Raw genomic sequence first — 20,784 nt, forward strand, 5'->3', positions numbered from 1 at the left:
CTCTTCCAATATTAATTCAATAAAACCACAACTGGAAAGAGCTGCAAAAAAGCTGATCCCTTATTAGCATTCTGGTGGCAGGGAACCATTTTTCAGACACAAGGGCAAGGCTGGAATGTGTAGCTATGTCAACAACACGTAATCATTGTTAGAAGATGATCAGAATTGTGCACCACGCAGTCAGTTAGCCACCACCAGCCAACTAGACTGCTTGAGGTGCACGTTCCATCAATAGAAGCTTACTGTTTATTCTAGAAGTAGGAGAGGGTTCAGACTATCCTGACAGGCAAATGAAAGTAGCCTCGTTAGAGAGCAAGGGGTTGAGAGAGAAAGAGCGCATTGGGGGGATGAGAGAAAAAGGGGAAGAGAGAAAAAGATGTCAGAGGTGTGAGAGAGAGAGAGGTGTAACTGTGAAGACTGTTAGAGAGAGAGAGAGAGAGAGAGAGAGAGAGAGAGAGAGAGAGAGAGAGAGAGAGAGAGAGAGAGAGAGAGAGAGAGAGAGAGAGAGAGAGAGAGAGAGAGAGAGAGAGAGAGAGAGAGAGAGAGAGAGAGAGAGAGAGAGAGAGAGAGAGAGAGAGAGAGATTCGCTTTACTTGTTTGTAATGTTAACTTAAAGTATCTCACCAGTGAATACACCCCTCACATTTTTGCAAATATTTGATTATATCTTGTCATGTGACATATGACACTTTGCTACAATGTAAAGTAGTGACTGTACAGCTTGTATAAGTGTTAATTTACTGTCCCCGCAAAATAACTCGACACACAGCCATTAATTTCTAAACCGCTGGCAACAAAATGTTGTACAGCCCTACGTGACTTGAATTGGATTGAAGGGTGAGCCAAAGTCATGTTTTGTTACATTTCAGTCATTTCAAGTCAATTCTCTTTGATTTTGAGTCATCGGATGTCTCTAAAATGTCGATGGTGTTCCCACTTGAAGATATTTGATCTAAAACAAAAATCCAGAATTCTGAAGTTGTTACGTCCTTAGCAATAGATAGCAAGCTATAAGCAATTGTAACTGTGCTTTTCTACCTTTTCCAATTCCATTTGGTTTATTAACAAAATTGTAAGACAGCCTGGTTGTTGTTTAGCCTGTCCTTCAAACTTAGTCAGGTAATTTTGAATTCCTTCTTCCATTAATTAGTCAGACATTTCCAAATAACTCACCACATGGATTCTTTAGCATGCTTTTAGTATAGTGGCAGTTTAATACGATCGTACGTCAACAAACTACAAGCGGCAATTCACGTGAATTTTGGTTCCCTTAAGGTTAACAAAAATCTGACCCATGCTGAAGTATGAAGTATTCTTAGAATACAACAGTGCTAAGAGGGTAAAACAGAACCAACCAAATCATGAGAAAACATCGGAGTTAACTCTCTGACACTGGAAACACTGAACCAAAAAGGAGCACATTGGATTGTTCGGTGGGCGAATAACATTGTGATGGATTCAAAATTAAAACAATCCATAACTGTATACAGATTATATGAGCATGGCTTTGCGCATAGAAATAAAACTCCTGTATTAGTTACCTGAAATACCACAAAGTGCAATTACGGTAGGAAGATTGGTGACTACCAGTGGTGCACAAACATGACCAATAAGTATCTCTTCATTCATACTTTCAATATTTTCAGATTACAGTTGTGCTCATAAATTGGCATACTCTGGCAGAAATTGTGAAATGTTGGCATTGATATTGAAAATATGACTGATCACAACTTTTTATTTTATTTAAGGATATTCATCATATGAGTTTGTTAGCTCATGTGGATGCACTGAGCAGGCTAGATACTGAGCCATGGGGAGCAGAAAAAGAACTGTGAAAAGACCGGCGTAACAAGGTAATGGAACTTTATAAAGATGGAAAAGGATATAAACTGATATCCAAAGCCTTGCAAGTGCCAGTTAGTCCTGTTCAATCACTTATTAAGAAGTGAAAAATTTGGGGATCTCTTGATACCAAGCCAAGGTCAGGGAGACCAAGAAAGATTTCAGCCAAAACTGCCAGAAGAATTGTTCGGTATACAAAGAAAAACCCACAGGAGAAATACAGAAAAAGCCTATGTGGTTGTTTCAAGGAGCACAACACAACGATACTTGAACAAAAATTAGCTGCATGGTCAAATTGTCAGAAAGAAGCCTTTACTGCGCCAAAGCCACAAAAAAGCTTGATTACAATGTCCGACAACACTTTGACACACTGTAATTTGGCGAGACGAGACCAAAATAGAGCTTTATGATCACAACCATAAGTGTAATGTTTGGAGAGGGGTCAACAAGGCCTATAGAGAACAGAATACCATCACTACTGTGAAGCATGGTGGTGGCTCACTGATGTTTTGGGTGGGGGGGTGTTTGAGCTCTAAAGGCACGGGGAATCTTGAGAAAACAAATGGCAAGATGAATGCTGCATTTTATCAGAAAATACTAGCAGACAATTTGCATTCTTCTGCACGAAGGCTGCACATGGGACGCTCTTGGAATTTCCAGTACGGCAATGACCCTAAGCACAACGCCAGGTTGACCCTCCAGTGGTTACAGCAGAAAAAGGTTCTGGGGAGGCCATCACAGTCTCCTGACCTTAATATCATTGAGCCACTCTGAGGAGATCTCAAACGTGCGATTCATGCAAGACAACCAAAGACTTTGCATGACCTGGAGGCATTTTGCCAAGATGAATGGGCAGCTAAACCACCTTCAAGAATTCAGGGCCTCATAGAAAACTATTACAAAAGACTGCACGCGGTCATTGATGCTAAAGGGGGCAATAGACAGTATTAAGAACTAAGGGTATGCAGATATTTTTTTTTGCCATGTTTTGTTTTATGATTGAAACATTCTGTTATGACCTACAGTTGAATGTGAATCTCACAAGAAATAAGACAGCGTGCCTGCTCACTCATGTTCTCTTTACAAATGGTACATACAGTGGGGAGAATAAGGCTGATCTCTGCGGATTTGACTGCTTGAATATTTTTGTTTGAGGGAATGATCTAAAAAAATCCTTTCTACACAGCACATTGATTGGTCTTATATTGAAAAAACAACACTCATACTATGATTGCCTTGATTAACAACGACGATATACAGTGGGGAAAACAAGCATTTGATCCACTGCCGATTTTGCAGGTTTTCCCACTTAGAAAGCATGTAGAAGTCTGTAATTGGTATCATAGGTACTCTTCAACTGCGAGTGACGGAATCTAAAACAAAAATCCAGAAAAATCACATGGTATGATTTTTAAGTAATTAATTTTCATTTTATTACATTACATAAGTATTTGATACATCAGAAAAGCAGAACTTAATATTTGGTACAGAAACCTTTGTTTGCAATTACAGAGATCATACGTTTCCTGTAGTTCTTGACCAGGTTTACACACACTGCAGCAGGAATTTTGGACCACTCCTCCATACAGACCTTCTCCAGATCCTTCAGGTTTCGAGGCTGTCGCTGGGCAATACACACTTTCAGCTCCCTAGATTTTCTATTGGGTTCAGGTCTGGAGACTGGCTAGGCCACTCCAGACCTGAACCCAGGTGTCTTTTATACAGGTAACAAGTTCAAACAGGTGCAGTTAATACAGGTAATGAGTGGAGGACAGGAGGGCTTCTTAAAGAAAAACTAACAGGTCTGTGAGAGCCGGAATTCTTACTGGTTGGTAGGTCATCAAATACTTATGTCATGCAATAAAATGCTAATTAATTATTTAAAAATTATACAATGTGATTTTCTGGATTTTTGTTTTAGATTCTGTCCCTATGATAAAAATTACAGACCTCTACATGCTTTGTAAGTAGGAAAACTAGCAAAATCAGCAGTGTATCAAATACTTGTTCTCCCCACTGTATATTACCAATTCTCCAAGGTTATGCAAACGTTTGAGCATACCTGTATTTCACAACACTATGCATAACTAATAACAAAGTGTCTTTATGCATGCGTGTAATGATTACATTTCTACTCGCTTGGAAATGTCGCCTGATCGCATCGCATCGCATCGCATCATCTTCCGCTTAATCCGGGGCCGGGTCGCGGGGGCAGCAGTCTAAGCAGGGATGCCCAGACTTCCCTCTCCCCAGACACTTCCTCCAGCTCTTCCGGGGGGACACCGAGGCGTTCCCAGGCCAGCCGGGAGACATAGTCCCTCCAGCGTGTCCTAGGTCTTCCCCGGGGTCTCTTCCCGGTGGGACGGGACCGGAACACCTTCCCAGGAAGGCGTCCCGGAGGCATCCGAAACAGATGCCCAAGCCACCTCAGCTGACCCCTCTCGATGTGGAGGAGCAGCGGCTCTACTCTGAGCTCCTCCCGGGTGACCGAGCTTCTCACCCTATCTCTAAGGGATCGCCCAGCCACCCTGCGGAGAAAGCTCATTTCGGCCGCCTGTATCCGGGATCTTGTCCTTTCGGTCATGACCCAAAGCTCATGACCATAGGTGAGAGTAGGAACGTAGATTGACCGGTAAATCGAGAGCTTCGCCTTACGGCTCAGCTCTTTCTTCACCACGACAGACCGATACATCGACCGCATTACTGCAGAAGCTGCACCGATCCGTCTGTCAATCTCCCGTTCCATCCTTCCCTCACTCGTGAACAAGACCCCTAGATACTTAAACTCCTCCACTTGAGGCAGGCACTCTCCACCAACCTGAAGTGGGCAAGCCACCCTTTTCCGACTGATGACCATGGCCTCGGATTTGGAGGTACTGATTTTCATCCCCACCGCTTCACACTCGGCTGCAAACCGTCCAAGTGCATGCTGAAGGTCCTGGCTTGAAGGGGCCAACACGACAACATCATCCGCAAAGAGCAGAGACGAAATCGTGTGGTCCCCAAACCTGACACCCTCCGGCCCCTGGCTGCGCCTAGAAATTCTGTCCATAAAAATTACGAACAGAACCGGTGACAAAGGGCAGCCCTGCCGGAGTCCAACATGCACAGGGAACAAGTCTGACTTACTGCCGGCAATGCGGACCAAGCTCCTGCTTCGGTCGTACAGGGACCTGACAGCCCTTAGCAAAGGACCCAGGACCCCATATTCCCGAAGCACCCTCCACAGGATGCCACGAGGGACACAGTCGAATGCCTTCTCCAAATCCACAAAACACATGTGGACTGGTTGGGCAAACTCCCATGAACCCTCCATCACCCTGTAGAGGGTATAGAGCTGGTCCAGTGTTCCGCGGCCTGGACGAAAACCACACTGTTCCTCCTGAATCCGAGGTTCTACTATCGGCCGTATTCTCCTCTCCAGAACCCTGGCATAGACTTTCCCGGGGAGGCTGAGAAGTGTGATCCCCCTATAGTTGGAACACACCCTCCGGTCCCCCTTCTTATAAAGAGGGACCACCACCCCGGTCTGCCATCCCAGAGGCACTGTCCCCGACTGCCACGCGATGTTGCACAGGCGTGTCAGCCAAGACAGCCCCACAACATCCAGAGACTTGAGGTACTCAGGGCGGATCTCATCCACCCCCGGTGCCTTGCCACCGAGGAGTTTCTTAACCACCTCGGTGACTTCAGCCCGGGTGATGGACGAGTCCACCTCTGAGCCCTCATCCTCTGCTTCCTCAATGGAAGACGTGACGGCGGGATTGAGGAGATCCTCGAAGTATTCCTTCCACCGCCCGACGACATCCTCAGTTGAGGTCAACAGCTGCCCACCTCTACTGTAAACAGCGTTGGTAGGGCACTGTTTCCCTCTCCTGAGGCGCCGGATGGTTTGCCAGAATCTCTTCGAGGCCAGCCGATAGTCCTTCTCCATGGCCTCACCGAACTCCTCCCAGGCCCGAGTTTTTGCCTCCACAACCACCCGGGCTGCAGCCCGCTTGGCCTGTCGGTACCCGTCAGCTGCGTCAGGAGTCCCACAAGCCAAGCAGGCCAGTTAGGACTCCTTCTTCAGCTTGACGGCATCCCTTACTTCCGGTGTCCACCACCGGGTTCGGGGATTGCCGCCTCGACAGGCACCGGAGACCTTACGGCCACAGCTCCGAGCGGCCGCTTCGACAATGGCGGTGGAGAACATGGTCCACTCGGACTCAATATCTCCAACCTCCCTCGGGATCCAGTCGAAGCTCTGCCGGAGGTGGGAGTTAAAGATCTCTCTGACAGGAGACTCGGCCAGACGTTCCCAGCAGACCCTTACAGTACGCTTGGGCCTGCCGAGTCTGTCCAGCTTTCTCCCCCGCCATCGGATCCAACTCACCACCAGGTGGTGATCAGTTGACAGCTCCGCCCCTCTCTTCACCCGAGTGTCCAAGACGAAAAACAACACTCATACTATGATTGCCTTGATTAACAACGACGATATACAGTGGGGAAAACAAGCATTTGATCCACTGCCGATTTTGCAGGTTTTCCCACTTAGAAAGCATGTAGAAGTCTGTAATTGGTATCATAGGTACTCTTCAACTGCGAGTGACGGAATCTAAAACAAAAATCCAGAAAAATCACATGGTATGATTTTTAAGTAATTAATTTTCATTTTATTACATTACATAAGTATTTGATACATCAGAAAAGCAGAACTTAATATTTGGTACAGAAACCTTTGTTTGCAATTACAGAGATCATACGTTTCCTGTAGTTCTTGACCAGGTTTACACACACTGCAGCAGGAATTTTGGACCACTCCTCCATACAGACCTTCTCCAGATCCTTCAGGTTTCGAGGCTGTCGCTGGGCAATACACACTTTCAGCTCCCTAGATTTTCTATTGGGTTCAGGTCTGGAGACTGGCTAGGCCACTCCAGACCTGAACCCAGGTGTCTTTTATACAGGTAACAAGTTCAAACAGGTGCAGTTAATACAGGTAATGAGTGGAGGACAGGAGGGCTTCTTAAAGAAAAACTAACAGGTCTGTGAGAGCCGGAATTCTTACTGGTTGGTAGGTCATCAAATACTTATGTCATGCAATAAAATGCTAATTAATTATTTAAAAATTATACAATGTGATTTTCTGGATTTTTGTTTTAGATTCTGTCCCTATGATAAAAATTACAGACCTCTACATGCTTTGTAAGTAGGAAAACTAGCAAAATCAGCAGTGTATCAAATACTTGTTCTCCCCACTGTATATTACCAATTCTCCAAGGTTATGCAAACGTTTGAGCATACCTGTATTTCACAACACTATGCATAACTAATAACAAAGTGTCTTTATGCATGCGTGTAATGATTACATTTCTACTCGCTTGGAAATGTCGCCTGATCGCATCGCATCGCATCGCATCATCTTCCGCTTAATCCGGGGCCGGGTCGCGGGGGCAGCAGTCTAAGCAGGGATGCCCAGACTTCCCTCTCCCCAGACACTTCCTCCAGCTCTTCCGGGGGGACACCGAGGCGTTCCCAGGCCAGCCGGGAGACATAGTCCCTCCAGCGTGTCCTAGGTCTTCCCCGGGGTCTCTTCCCGGTGGGACGGGACCGGAACACCTTCCCAGGAAGGCGTCCCGGAGGCATCCGAAACAGATGCCCAAGCCACCTCAGCTGACCCCTCTCGATGTGGAGGAGCAGCGGCTCTACTCTGAGCTCCTCCCGGGTGACCGAGCTTCTCACCCTATCTCTAAGGGATCGCCCAGCCACCCTGCGGAGAAAGCTCATTTCGGCCGCCTGTATCCGGGATCTTGTCCTTTCGGTCATGACCCAAAGCTCATGACCATAGGTGAGAGTAGGAACGTAGATTGACCGGTAAATCGAGAGCTTCGCCTTACGGCTCAGCTCTTTCTTCACCACGACAGACCGATACATCGACCGCATTACTGCAGAAGCTGCACCGATCCGTCTGTCAATCTCCCGTTCCATCCTTCCCTCACTCGTGAACAAGACCCCTAGATACTTAAACTCCTCCACTTGAGGCAGGCACTCTCCACCAACCTGAAGTGGGCAAGCCACCCTTTTCCGACTGATGACCATGGCCTCGGATTTGGAGGTACTGATTTTCATCCCCACCGCTTCACACTCGGCTGCAAACCGTCCAAGTGCATGCTGAAGGTCCTGGCTTGAAGGGGCCAACACGACAACATCATCCGCAAAGAGCAGAGACGAAATCGTGTGGTCCCCAAACCTGACACCCTCCGGCCCCTGGCTGCGCCTAGAAATTCTGTCCATAAAAATTACGAACAGAACCGGTGACAAAGGGCAGCCCTGCCGGAGTCCAACATGCACAGGGAACAAGTCTGACTTACTGCCGGCAATGCGGACCAAGCTCCTGCTTCGGTCGTACAGGGACCTGACAGCCCTTAGCAAAGGACCCAGGACCCCATATTCCCGAAGCACCCTCCACAGGATGCCACGAGGGACACAGTCGAATGCCTTCTCCAAATCCACAAAACACATGTGGACTGGTTGGGCAAACTCCCATGAACCCTCCATCACCCTGTAGAGGGTATAGAGCTGGTCCAGTGTTCCGCGGCCTGGACGAAAACCACACTGTTCCTCCTGAATCCGAGGTTCTACTATCGGCCGTATTCTCCTCTCCAGAACCCTGGCATAGACTTTCCCGGGGAGGCTGAGAAGTGTGATCCCCCTATAGTTGGAACACACCCTCCGGTCCCCCTTCTTATAAAGAGGGACCACCACCCCGGTCTGCCATCCCAGAGGCACTGTCCCCGACTGCCACGCGATGTTGCACAGGCGTGTCAGCCAAGACAGCCCCACAACATCCAGAGACTTGAGGTACTCAGGGCGGATCTCATCCACCCCCGGTGCCTTGCCACCGAGGAGTTTCTTAACCACCTCGGTGACTTCAGCCCGGGTGATGGACGAGTCCACCTCTGAGCCCTCATCCTCTGCTTCCTCAATGGAAGACGTGACGGCGGGATTGAGGAGATCCTCGAAGTATTCCTTCCACCGCCCGACGACATCCTCAGTTGAGGTCAACAGCTGCCCACCTCTACTGTAAACAGCGTTGGTAGGGCACTGTTTCCCTCTCCTGAGGCGCCGGATGGTTTGCCAGAATCTCTTCGAGGCCAGCCGATAGTCCTTCTCCATGGCCTCACCGAACTCCTCCCAGGCCCGAGTTTTTGCCTCCACAACCACCCGGGCTGCAGCCCGCTTGGCCTGTCGGTACCCGTCAGCTGCGTCAGGAGTCCCACAAGCCAAGCAGGCCAGTTAGGACTCCTTCTTCAGCTTGACGGCATCCCTTACTTCCGGTGTCCACCACCGGGTTCGGGGATTGCCGCCTCGACAGGCACCGGAGACCTTACGGCCACAGCTCCGAGCGGCCGCTTCGACAATGGCGGTGGAGAACATGGTCCACTCGGACTCAATATCTCCAACCTCCCTCGGGATCCAGTCGAAGCTCTGCCGGAGGTGGGAGTTAAAGATCTCTCTGACAGGAGACTCGGCCAGACGTTCCCAGCAGACCCTTACAGTACGCTTGGGCCTGCCGAGTCTGTCCAGCTTTCTCCCCCGCCATCGGATCCAACTCACCACCAGGTGGTGATCAGTTGACAGCTCCGCCCCTCTCTTCACCCGAGTGTCCAAGACATACGGCCGCAGGTCAGATGAGACGACAACAAAGTCGATCATCGACCTGCGGCCTAGGGTGTCCTGGTGCCACGTGCACTGATGGACACCCTTATGCTTGAACATGGTGTTCGTTATGGACAAACTGTGACTAGCACAGAAGTCCAATAACTGAACACCACTCGGGTTCAGATCAGGGGGGCCGTTCCTCCCAATCACGCCCCTCCAGGTGTCACTGTCGTTGCCCACGTGGGCGTTGAAGTCCCCCAGTAGAACAATAGAGTCCCCAGTCGGAGCACTTTCCAGCACCCCTCCCAGAGACTCCAAGAAGGTCGGGTACTCTGCACTGCCGTTCGGCCCGTAGGCACAAACAACAGTGAGAGACCTATCCCCGACCCGTAGGCGCAGGGAAACGACCCTCTCGTTCACCGGGGTAAACTCCAACACATGGCGGCAGAGCTGGGGAGCTATAAGCAAACCCACACCAGCCCGCCGCCTCTCACCATGGGATGTCGCCTGATGTCTTCTGTAAACTTTATGTTTTATGTTTACTATTTGTGTGTTCTTCTTTCCAGCAATGATATTTGACAAAAATGAATTACTTTGATTAGAATGCACCTACTACTGGTGTGTCTGTCTCTCCTAGCCAGGCACGTGGACAGGTAAGGCTCAACCCGTCCAGAGCACACGCCACTTTGCTATCCAATACCCTTTCCAGTTGACATGTGCCCGTCCACCTTGGTGACGTGCGTCTCACACCCCGACGGGCATGTCGTCTGTCTTTTCCCCCCCGCATCACTCACTCCGATGGCCATGTGTTGTCAGTTTTATTTCGCACGTCATTCACTCCAACACATCGTCCGTCCATGTGAGCCGACAACTCCGTCCACGTTTTCAGATTCATCACATGCCCCTCGGAATGTTTTTGTGAATGGTACGGCTCCTAGCCATTTTAAAATGTATATACTTACTCTAAGTTGCTCTGGATAAGAGCCACTGCTAAATTATTAAATTGAAATGTAAACAAATATTTCCTGTGCCAAAAAGTCTTAACAGAGCAGTGAGAGAGATGACAGATAAATGGGGCCAGATGAGAGACTGAAATGCCTTAATTGTTTTAAAAACCTGTGTGTAATGTTTTCCTGAGAAGTTGTAATTTGTATTGACTTAGGCACCCAAATAAAATGTCTCAATTAGGAAAATTGAGCACCGGAAAATGTGACCGGCAGCATTTTAATTAACAATATAGCCTTACAGTATAAACAAAAGAGTGACTTGCGGTGTGAACGTCACGTGTCTCAGAGTGCCTGGAAACACCGAAGTTAATTGCATACGTGAGCAGTTTAAATACAATAATTGAATAACATGCGAGTACATTTATTTCACAATGCTTACGCATGCAGCGTGAGCATTGGTCTAGCCCTGAGCAAAATGTTATTTATTCTTCAGGATAATTTGAGCTATTTAGTTAATTGCCCAAAAGCCAGATAATGTAATCCCTGCTCCTATATTAAGTTGGGACACATCTCCCTCTACAGAGAAAAATGCACTGACATGTCCTTAATATGTTCTTCTACTCATAAATACAGCTCTGGAATTAAGAGAACACTGGTTTTACTATCCACGGGTATGTGTTTGAGAACAGTTTTGTTTTATTCTATAAACTACTAACAACATAACTCCTGAATTCCAAATAAAGATATCATATAATTTGTAGAAAATAACAAGTGGTCTTAAAAAAAAACTAGCTGCTCGGCTTAGTTTGATGGCTTGTGACCATCCATCTTCCTCTTGATCAAATTCCAGAGGTTTTTTAATGGGGTTCAGGTCTGGAGACTGGCCATGACAAGGTCTTGATCTGATGGTCCTCCATCCACACCTTGATTCACCTGGCTGTGTGGCATGGAGCATTGTCCTGCTGGAAAAACCAATTCTCAGAGTTAAGGAACATTGTCAGAGCAGAAGGAAGAAGGTGTTCTTCCAGGATAACCTTGTACTTGGCACTTGATTCATGCGTCCTTCACCAAGTCAAATCTGCCCAATTCCCAGATCATCACCAATCCTCCACCAAATTTCACAGTGGGTGCGAGGACTGTGGTTTGTAGGCCTCTCCAGGTCTCGGTTTAACCATTACACAACCAGGTGTTTGGCAAAGCTGAAAATCTGACTTGTCAGATGTAAAGATGACCTTACTCCATTCCTCTACGGTCAGTGGTCAATCGTTTTCACCCTCTGCCAGTCTGTAGCTTTGTTGTCCCCAATGTCTGTTGCCTGACCTTGTTCTTATGAACTGTCATCTTTGACATTTTCAGGATGGAAGTAACCTGACGCTCACTGTATCCCTCTGCCAGTAAAGCCAGAATTGAACCCTTCTTTTCCTCACTCAAAGCTATTCTTTTCAACTCTTTTGCTGAAGTAATTTTTTATTCAAATTACCTTTGAGTTACTACTTGCACTGTTTTTGCCATCCAGCTGGTCCTATTGCAAGAGGATTGTGATGACCACAGCAGTGGTTTATATACATTTCCTCGTTAAATTAGATTTGGTTCAGGTAATCACCTAATCAGTTCCTCATTAAAGTAAAATGAGGTGTGCCTGTGTTGGAATTTAACAGACACAGGAACGGCATGGCTTCCATACATGTAGAGATGCTGATTTAAGATAAATGAGGGGGGATCTCTTAACTTTTTCCAGAGCTGTATTGTGAGACTAACCTTCAGTGAATGTAATTAAATTCACTTAAGCATCATGTCCTTGACACTTACCTCTAGGTAACCACACTGTTAAGCTAATAACCTTTGTCTCCGCGTACAATTTGTTGGTGGCCAATTCATGGTTTTCACCTTGTCACAGCATTCCCGAAAGGGTCAGGAGTGTCAGTGATCATGACACGTACATGGATGCACATTCCACCACGTCGATCTGCATATTACCACATTCTCTCAAAACACAAGTCAGCAGGAACAAACCCACTTGAGGGAGGTGCTCGTCAGGCTAACGGACACAACTGTGCTTGCGGACAGAGGACCTACAAGGGGTCGCTTGAGCGTGATACCTAAATGCAATACCAGTCCTATATACACCACATCTTGTGTTCAAGGTATCGCAGTACTTGATTTTCTGAGCTCCGAATTCAAGTATTTTAAGCCCTCTGCTGGATGCCTGGATCAGGATTAGAACACTGTACACAAAACAAGGCTCAGTCCCTGATGGCATCAAACCTAACAGAGCAGCTGGGCATTCTAATGAGTAAACAGGTTAGTTCTGACCAGGTCCAAATCCAATCAGGATTTTTTTTACTATTCCAACGGCTGCTGCAGTGACCACAGTCACTTGGCTGAATAATAACAGCCATCCTAAATGCCATGATGCCCACAACCCTAACTATTATTAATACAATTCAACTTGCCTGTCCAGGTTAAACATGTGTATGTGTGCTTGGCAAACTTGTCTGTTTGTAAACATTATCTGGACCATAGGAAAGCATTGGCCAATTACTCAATAAGTCAAAGTCATTCAAACTGAATAAGAGCAGTGCATTCATCCTAGATTTTGATGAGGATATATTTTGCATCCCCCCATTGCTCCTCCTCCTTTAGTCTATTTTCTCTGCTTTGGGGGGCTATCGTGTTCAGCTCAGTTACCCCAGTGGTTATGTTAGTATAAATGCATGAGTGTGCGTGTAGTCCAGAACCTCGGGGGATGATTGTGGCTCCACTGTCACGCACTATTGACCCTAGCCTTTCACTCCGACCTCAAGCACAACATAGAAAGTATGGTTGCAAAATTCCAGTAACTGAGGTTGTCCAGAAATGCCAATATGTAGAATATGGTACAGGAACAAGTAGAACATATAACAAACCAGGATATCTGGGAAAGTTGTGAATTTTCAGAAATGACCAGACTTTTCAAACCCTAATGGAGAATGAGCATGACATTTGTCCTGTGGGATTTCCTGCCACAGAAGCCACACAGTAAGCCAACATTCCACCTACTGATACTATACATTGTCAGGCTCCAATGCTAACATTTTCTTTTGCTCTGAAATCTATTGGCCCAGACTTAATGAAAAATAAATTTAAAAAAACAATACAACTGTATTGTACGGATGTATCGCATGTTAATATTGATTTATACCACAGTTTTGCATGTGATGTGAAACCTGAGCTGATACAAGCAATTACTGTTTATATAAATATGATACAACATACATGATTACATTTTAATAAATAGTTAAAGTATTACTATAAATGTGACAAAAGCTTAATAACAAAATAATTGAGTTCATATATTTGTATTACAAAAATATGGGACAATACATATTGAATCCAATAGGTGGGGTAGTACCACTAGTTGCTTCGCAGGCTTCTTGTGTGTCATTGTCAGTAAGCGCATAGACAGGAGTAGTTACCATGACACTTACAGTCGACAAGCCAAGTCTGTACGGTTTCTCTATCCGGACTATGTCATGCACATGGTCCGTGATGTTTTCTCCCTCTTCACAACATGGTAGGCGGTCATAATTAGTTTTTCAATTAGGCTACGCGCCACCTCATTCATTCGGAGCAGACAGAAGTTCACTGGTGCAGTCCCAATGTTGTCAATGGCCGCAATGCACTGCACATGCTGCAGGCACTTAAGAGCACGTTTTCGGTAGTTGTTCATTCCCTTTTAAAATGACCCTGCCTTATCAACTTTCGTCTGGAACACACGACATGTACAGCAGTACAAGTGTCTCTTGCCGTTATTGTTATCAACCCACGGAAACAGTTCTTTCCACAAAAATGATCGCATTCGCTTTGCCTTGTATGATGCCATATTTGGGACCCACTCTAGAATGCACTAAACTATGTTTGGTGAAAACAGACAAACCATTGAATATTATTGTTGAAAATGACTACACCAGTAATGTACCACACACAGGTGGAAAAGAAGCGGTACAAACACAATTTAATGATCTTAACAAGCGAAAATTGAAGCGGGATGAGTGACAAATATGACAAGCAAACAATACTATGAATTTAAATTGGGAAATTGAGCAGTGACTTTATTCCTCTACTGGCCCGACATTAGGTCTTACAGGCCCCAGGCCAGCGGGTCATCATTAATGTTGAACCCTGAACCTGCGTGAAGTTAGCCGGCCACCCAACACAAAACCTCTCCATTTGTGCTGTTACAAATTTCATTTGTGCTGATATTATAGAATGTTTTTTTCTTTTAGATTATAGAATGTGTCATTGGTCATTCTGAGGTCACTCAACCACCCCCAACATATTCCAGATTCTACCAAAATAGTCTTGTTTGTGCCGCTAAATATTTTGTTTGTGCTGCTGCAGCATTTTATATTAGACATTTAATTATAGGTGATGATGTCACTAGCCCCCAAACCTGCTCCAAACTGACTCAAAATAGGCTTAGTTGCTTGTGCCGGTAAAAATTTTGTGCTGCTACAGTTTTTGGTACATAGCTTACTTTTCTACTGGATAGCGCACTGGCTTTACTCTCCACTATAGCTCTGTCATTTCTTCTTCAACTGTATCGGAAAGAAAGACAGTCGCAAAAAAAACGAAACTTTTACCGGCACAAACAGAAAACAAACAAAGACTATTTTGGGTGAATTTGGAGCATATTGGGGGCTGAGTGACCTCATAAAAAATTCCTCACAAGACAATTTCAAAGTGTGCAAAAATAATGGTTCAGACTTCACTGGACTGATGTGGCCTGACAGACACAAAATAGATGTCTATACAACTGTGTGAGGGCAAAAATTGGTGCCATTTTAAAATTCATCATGATAGATTTCCAGTTACAAGTGTGCCCAGAAATAGGCTGACAGATATGGTATATCTTATTTATGACAATCCTAATTACATGATCACAGGAACACAGCGGATTGCCTAATAATGTATATAGTGATGAGTCCTATCCCCATAGACAGAGTTCAGCCTGTCTCATTAACCCCCGCAACTGGAAATGTTCTAGATCAAATATAATGAATCGCAGCAATTACCTTGTCATAATATCTTCAGAAATAAGTACTTCATCATCCTGCTTTGGAAACGCCAGTCACTTCTCAGCAAAAATATCCCCCTCAACTATGTTACAAATCATAAGCTATGCTAATATCTATGCTAATAAGCCCATCATTGATAACTTTGTCAAATATTGTACTACTAAACTAAATACTAAACTCTTAAGTGTCCTACTAAATGCAATTTGGTAGGCCATTGTCAACTCAACTGACAATCTGTCTTTTTCCAATCATTTCAAAAGGTATCCAGGGTTATATCAAGCAGTGAACAGATTTTTGGACCACAGTCAAACCTGTATTCCTTTATTGATGTCAAGTGCCTTCAGAGGGGAAACAACATCTCAATGCTTCTATGCAAGTGACCACCATCTCTTGCGTGGCATATCTGATACAAATGTTTAGCCAGCTGAGTTGACTAGGCCTACCTGAAAAAACATTCAGAACCTCTTTTTCTGAAGAGATTCACGGATGGGTTCTAGTTTGCATCATTTAACCAATGAGTCAGTCAGTGTGTCTTAACCCTGGCCCTCCCCCACCCAGCACCACCTAGTCCAGAAATAGGAAGGCATACAGGCCTCCAGCGCTCTACTGTACAGCTGCTCAAGCAGAATAATACATGCTAGCATGTATGTACAACAGTGAAAAATGTTAACATGCCAGAAATAGGCTTATCCAAGAGGAAGATGATACTGTAGTGACATGAATAAGACTGGACACTTTTGCCTACCCTGGCATCAATTCAGATGGTAATAACGCTTAATAATTAGTTAATTGTTGATGGTAAGGTTAATGAAAATAATTACCAAAAAAAAACCATTCCTAATACTGTTTTTTAGCTACAGCGTACATTCACAACCACAAAAAATGCTATAGGGCTACAAACAAACAATAATGCACATTGTGACACACAGAAGTCATATTACCGTGAAAGAGGAGTTGCAGCAAAAGCAAAATCTCATGAAGCGATCCATAGCCTGGAGGTTTGTTTGGTTGCTTTCATTAGGACCATGTAATGTATACTACAGTATGAAGAAAATGCTTAAGCTGCACTTTTTTTTGGTTCCTGGACTGCTTTGCTTATATGCTTAGCTGATGCTGGAATTGAGTTTCTTTGCATTATTCTGCTGCAAAAGCTACCAGAAAAGAATTGTGACTGAAGTAATGTAACAACAATTAGCTGTTTGGGAACAATTCAGTTATATCTCTTGTTGTGCATTCAACCTAAAAGGAAGAAATAAGTTACAAAAAAAAGTTACAGTCATTTGGAAAAAGATGTACACCAACCGAGCAAGAGACAACTAATGTTTGCCAGACAACACCTGGATAAAGACCAAAACTACTGGAACAATTTGCTAAAAACAGCTGAGTCAAAGGTGAAGGTGTTTGACTGCAATGCCAGATGCCATCATTCTGAGATAATTTGTCTGCAGCTGAAGAAAACATGGATCTTGCAACAGGACAATGGCTCAAAACACACAAGGTGGGCTACAACAGAACTGCCCAAAAGTTTAAAAAATGGGGTTATGGAATGCTGGAGTCCCAGATCACACACACATTGAAATGCTGAGGGGTGACTTGAAGCACACAATGCATGAAAGAAAGCCCTCTAACATACAACTTCTTTAATGTACGGTAAAGGTTCTCCCAGACTGATAGTTACAATACACAGCTACATGAAGTTATATTAGCCCAAATGGGGGAACAGCAGCAAGGGAGGGACTTACTTTTCTCCACACAATGACGTTCCATTTCCATTCATTTTTTATGAATACATTAAGTATTATCTACCCATGTCATTTGTTAAATCGGCCTAGATCTATCTGAGAAGTGTTGAAGTAAAGATTGTGTACATTTCCATATGACTGTAACTTAAGGAAAAATTGGTCAAACATTCATGACACATCTTCTGTTTTTAAACTGCAAGAATGCAGAACAGAAAGTATTGAAGACTAACACCCTACCCAATTGCAGCCTTCAGATAAAAGATATGGAAGGGGTATATTCTCATAAGAGTTGGTAAGGTGTTTAAAATGCTACACGAATACACCCCTATTGTGAATAGAAAATAAATGTAATAAATCCCTGGGGTAAGGAATAACATAGGCTGCTATTTTCAGTGTTGCAAATTAGTTAATTAGCTAATTCTCTATCCCCTTTTGGATACTTGTACTGGTAAGATTCAAGCAACAAATTCAGCTATTTAGGGTGGGCCCAGTTAATTTTTGTTCCCCGTTTGTGTTGATGGCTTTTATCTCTGCTTATGGGTGAACCCAACAACATAACCCCTTTCCTCATCTCCCCCAATGCTGCAGACAGGAAACAAAACTTGCCAATAGGGTAATTCAGAGAAAATAGCACTTCACACTGTTTGAGATACATCGTCAAAGTTGAAATTAGTTTACTTTCCCCCTAAACCACAGAACTAATGCCAGGCTATTCCACTGAACCACAATGAAAAACATCTGAGTCAGTAGTAGGGCTGCACAAAATATCATTTCAGCATCGACATTGCGATGTACGCATCCACAATAGTCACATGGAAGAACATGTGATTTAGTAAGGTCAACATAGCAGTCTACTATATATATATTTTTCAAATGGAAAAACAGCATTATATCTGCCAGTATTACACTATACGAGAACGGTTCCAAACAGCAGAGAGAAATCACAGATTCAATAACATTTCACGTTGCCAAAGACAATGGTACCAATTAACACGGTTACCAAAAAGGGTTTTAAAAACATGATCCGGTCGCTTGACAAGCGGTATGTAATGCCACCACGCAACTAAGTTGCCATCCCAGAGTTGTACGAGAAATGCAAGGCACAAGTTGAAACAGAGCTGTCACAAGTGGAATATTATCAACGGACTTGTGGTCCAGCCGGAACATGGTGAAGGCTGCACCTGAAAAAGTGGACCAGATTGCAGTGCTTTGGCCATGGACTGCATCTTGCAGTTGGTTGAGTTTCATACATTTTAATTGTAGAGGATGGGGCTGGGGAAGAATGAAGGATACATACTGTCAGGTTGATAGCCAAAGCTCTTTCTGAAGAAATCCTGTAGTTTTTCATATCACAATATATATCGCAGAAAAACGAAATATCCCAATGTCAGTTATTTCCAATATCATGCAACCGTAGTCAGTAGTGAATCTTCCCAGGAGCTGTCCTGACCAAATCTCTTCAAGAGCAAAGCATAAAATCTACCAGGAAGTCACAAAGAACCCTACCACTACATCCAGGGAACTGCCAGCAACTCTCACCTCAGCTCTGCAGTCAAGAATGATGTTGGCAATACCACAGTTTGCGGATGCTTCGAGGAAATTAACACATGTTTATACCCTAAAGGCTTAAAAGCAATACTTAACCACCGACATTTGTTTAATTCTGATTTGACAGAATAATTTCTTTTTTTATGTTGTGGTTATTATCAGCACTAGTACAGAAAATTAACACAAACTCAACAATTTCTTCTCCCAAAATGTGTTGCACTGTGCACCATACTTTTTCAACTTAGTAGCACCTGTTCCTTGTAGAATAATGCCAGCATAGAGCCCTTGTCTACAGTAATTCTAGTATCCAAACAATGCACTATGTTGTATTACCAGCATATCAAGTGCACTGTTACATTCAACCACAGTAATTCGGAACAAAACAATTGCAACTTGAGTACATTTCTTCACAAGCATGTTTTTTTTAACCCTGCAAATACCTGACATCCACGCTTCTGAACTTGTTATCTCCTTTTTCTGTAAAGAGTTGAGTTAGCTAAGCTATTGTAATAGCTGATAACATATTCATGACATTCATGTCAGGACACAAATAGAATGTTTCATCAAATGCTAAATGAAATCATGAATTATACAAAATGGACCTGGAACTTCAGATTCAACGTAAAACTCCAGGTGCAGCCCGTAATTGAACACACAATTATCTGTTTTTTATAAACTAAAGGTTATTATGATATGAATAAACAATCGAAAACGTACATCGGTACAGTTTTTATAAAAGACAAAATGAAGAACAGTGTGTGTCAATCACGCCTGTTATGTCTGTTAGTTCGTCCTGAATCTTCCTGCAATGTTGTGGTGGGGCAGATAGCCTACTGTATGAAGAAAACCCGGTCAAACACTTGATAGTTCTTTAGTTGGAGCTAATTTTATCGAACATACTAGGTAAAATATCGGATAGAGATCCTCTATCCAGCATCATTTAGCTAGCGTACACAGACGCGAGTGTATCAAGAAAGCGGTGCGCGCTATTTGAACAGCTAGCTACATAACCCGCTCATTTTCTTGATAACTTAACTCTGTAAGTGAACAATAAGTTATAACAAGTAAAGTACTACAGTAAAAAGCAACGCATTCGCAATATTGCAGCGCCAGCAGGTTTGGTAACGTAAATAGTAATTACATCTTACCTACTCTAAACAGTCTAACGTAACTGCGATTCGGTTTAAACATAAGCCATTTTCAGAACAGTAAACAGCCTGCCTATCAAACCCAGCTGACAATATTATCCGGAGCTAAATCTTACCTTGTTATGTTGTTAAATCTTGAAACAACAGACTCTTATTTTTACCGCTTTGACATGCCCATTCTTTACCACGCGCTGCAGTAGACCCAAACCCGTATATTTGCATGTATGTGTTCATTGGCTAATTACGCGAAGACACATAAATTCACAGATTTCCATTGGTGAAATATTTAGTCAATCAACTGATCAGCTACATTTCCCGCGTCCAGAAATCATTTTTAAGTTCCTTCCAGTTATTAGTGAGGAAATTTGATTATCTAGCCCGGATTGCACGGGAGGAGTAATATAACTATGCGTTTTGTTTTGATTGTCATATCAACAGAATAAACACGGTATGGACCATTTTACAAAACATTGACTTGCTGGATCCCCCACGACGGTGTAAAAATGACTATAATAATAACCCAGCAAATAAAATTTGGAAAGAATTCTGATGAAGATAATATTGTCACTTACGATGCTAATAATAAAGGGCCGATTACATTTGGTGAATTGAAACATTGGGTGTGGATTGGGGCGTTTCATTTGTGCAGTAGTAAATAGTAAGTCTGAACATTGAATAGTAAATATCAGTCTGGCAAGAGCAAACATGAAGTTTGCACGTGGCAAGAAATGACTGTGTCCAGTACCCTCCACGAATATAGGCACCCTTGGGAAAGATAAGCAAAAACCTCATTTTTTCAAAAATGTCAAAGATAAGAAAAGATTCATTACCCAGTATCAGCTTGACCTAACACTCA

General features: G+C 44.0%; 1 protein-coding gene across 4 annotated transcripts in view; it reads right to left on the minus strand.

Annotated features, from left to right (window-relative positions):
- kcnab2a (potassium voltage-gated channel, shaker-related subfamily, beta member 2 a) overlaps nt 1-20,146 on the minus strand; it is a 112,926-nt gene extending 92,780 nt beyond the window's left edge. For 3 of the 4 annotated variants that reach the window (XM_029113988.2, XM_029113991.2, XM_029113986.2), the window contains exon 1: nt 20,045-20,146. The gene's annotated coding sequence lies outside the window, so the exon portion shown is untranslated. The remainder of the gene's footprint in view (nt 1-20,044) is intronic. The other variant, XM_029113989.2, reaches the window with a different exon arrangement.
- Between the last annotated feature and the right edge of the window lie 638 nt (nt 20,147-20,784).

Source organism: Esox lucius, chromosome 17 (genome assembly GCF_011004845.1).
Source record: "Esox lucius isolate fEsoLuc1 chromosome 17, fEsoLuc1.pri, whole genome shotgun sequence".
Classification (NCBI taxonomy): Eukaryota; Metazoa; Chordata; class Actinopteri; order Esociformes; family Esocidae; genus Esox; species Esox lucius.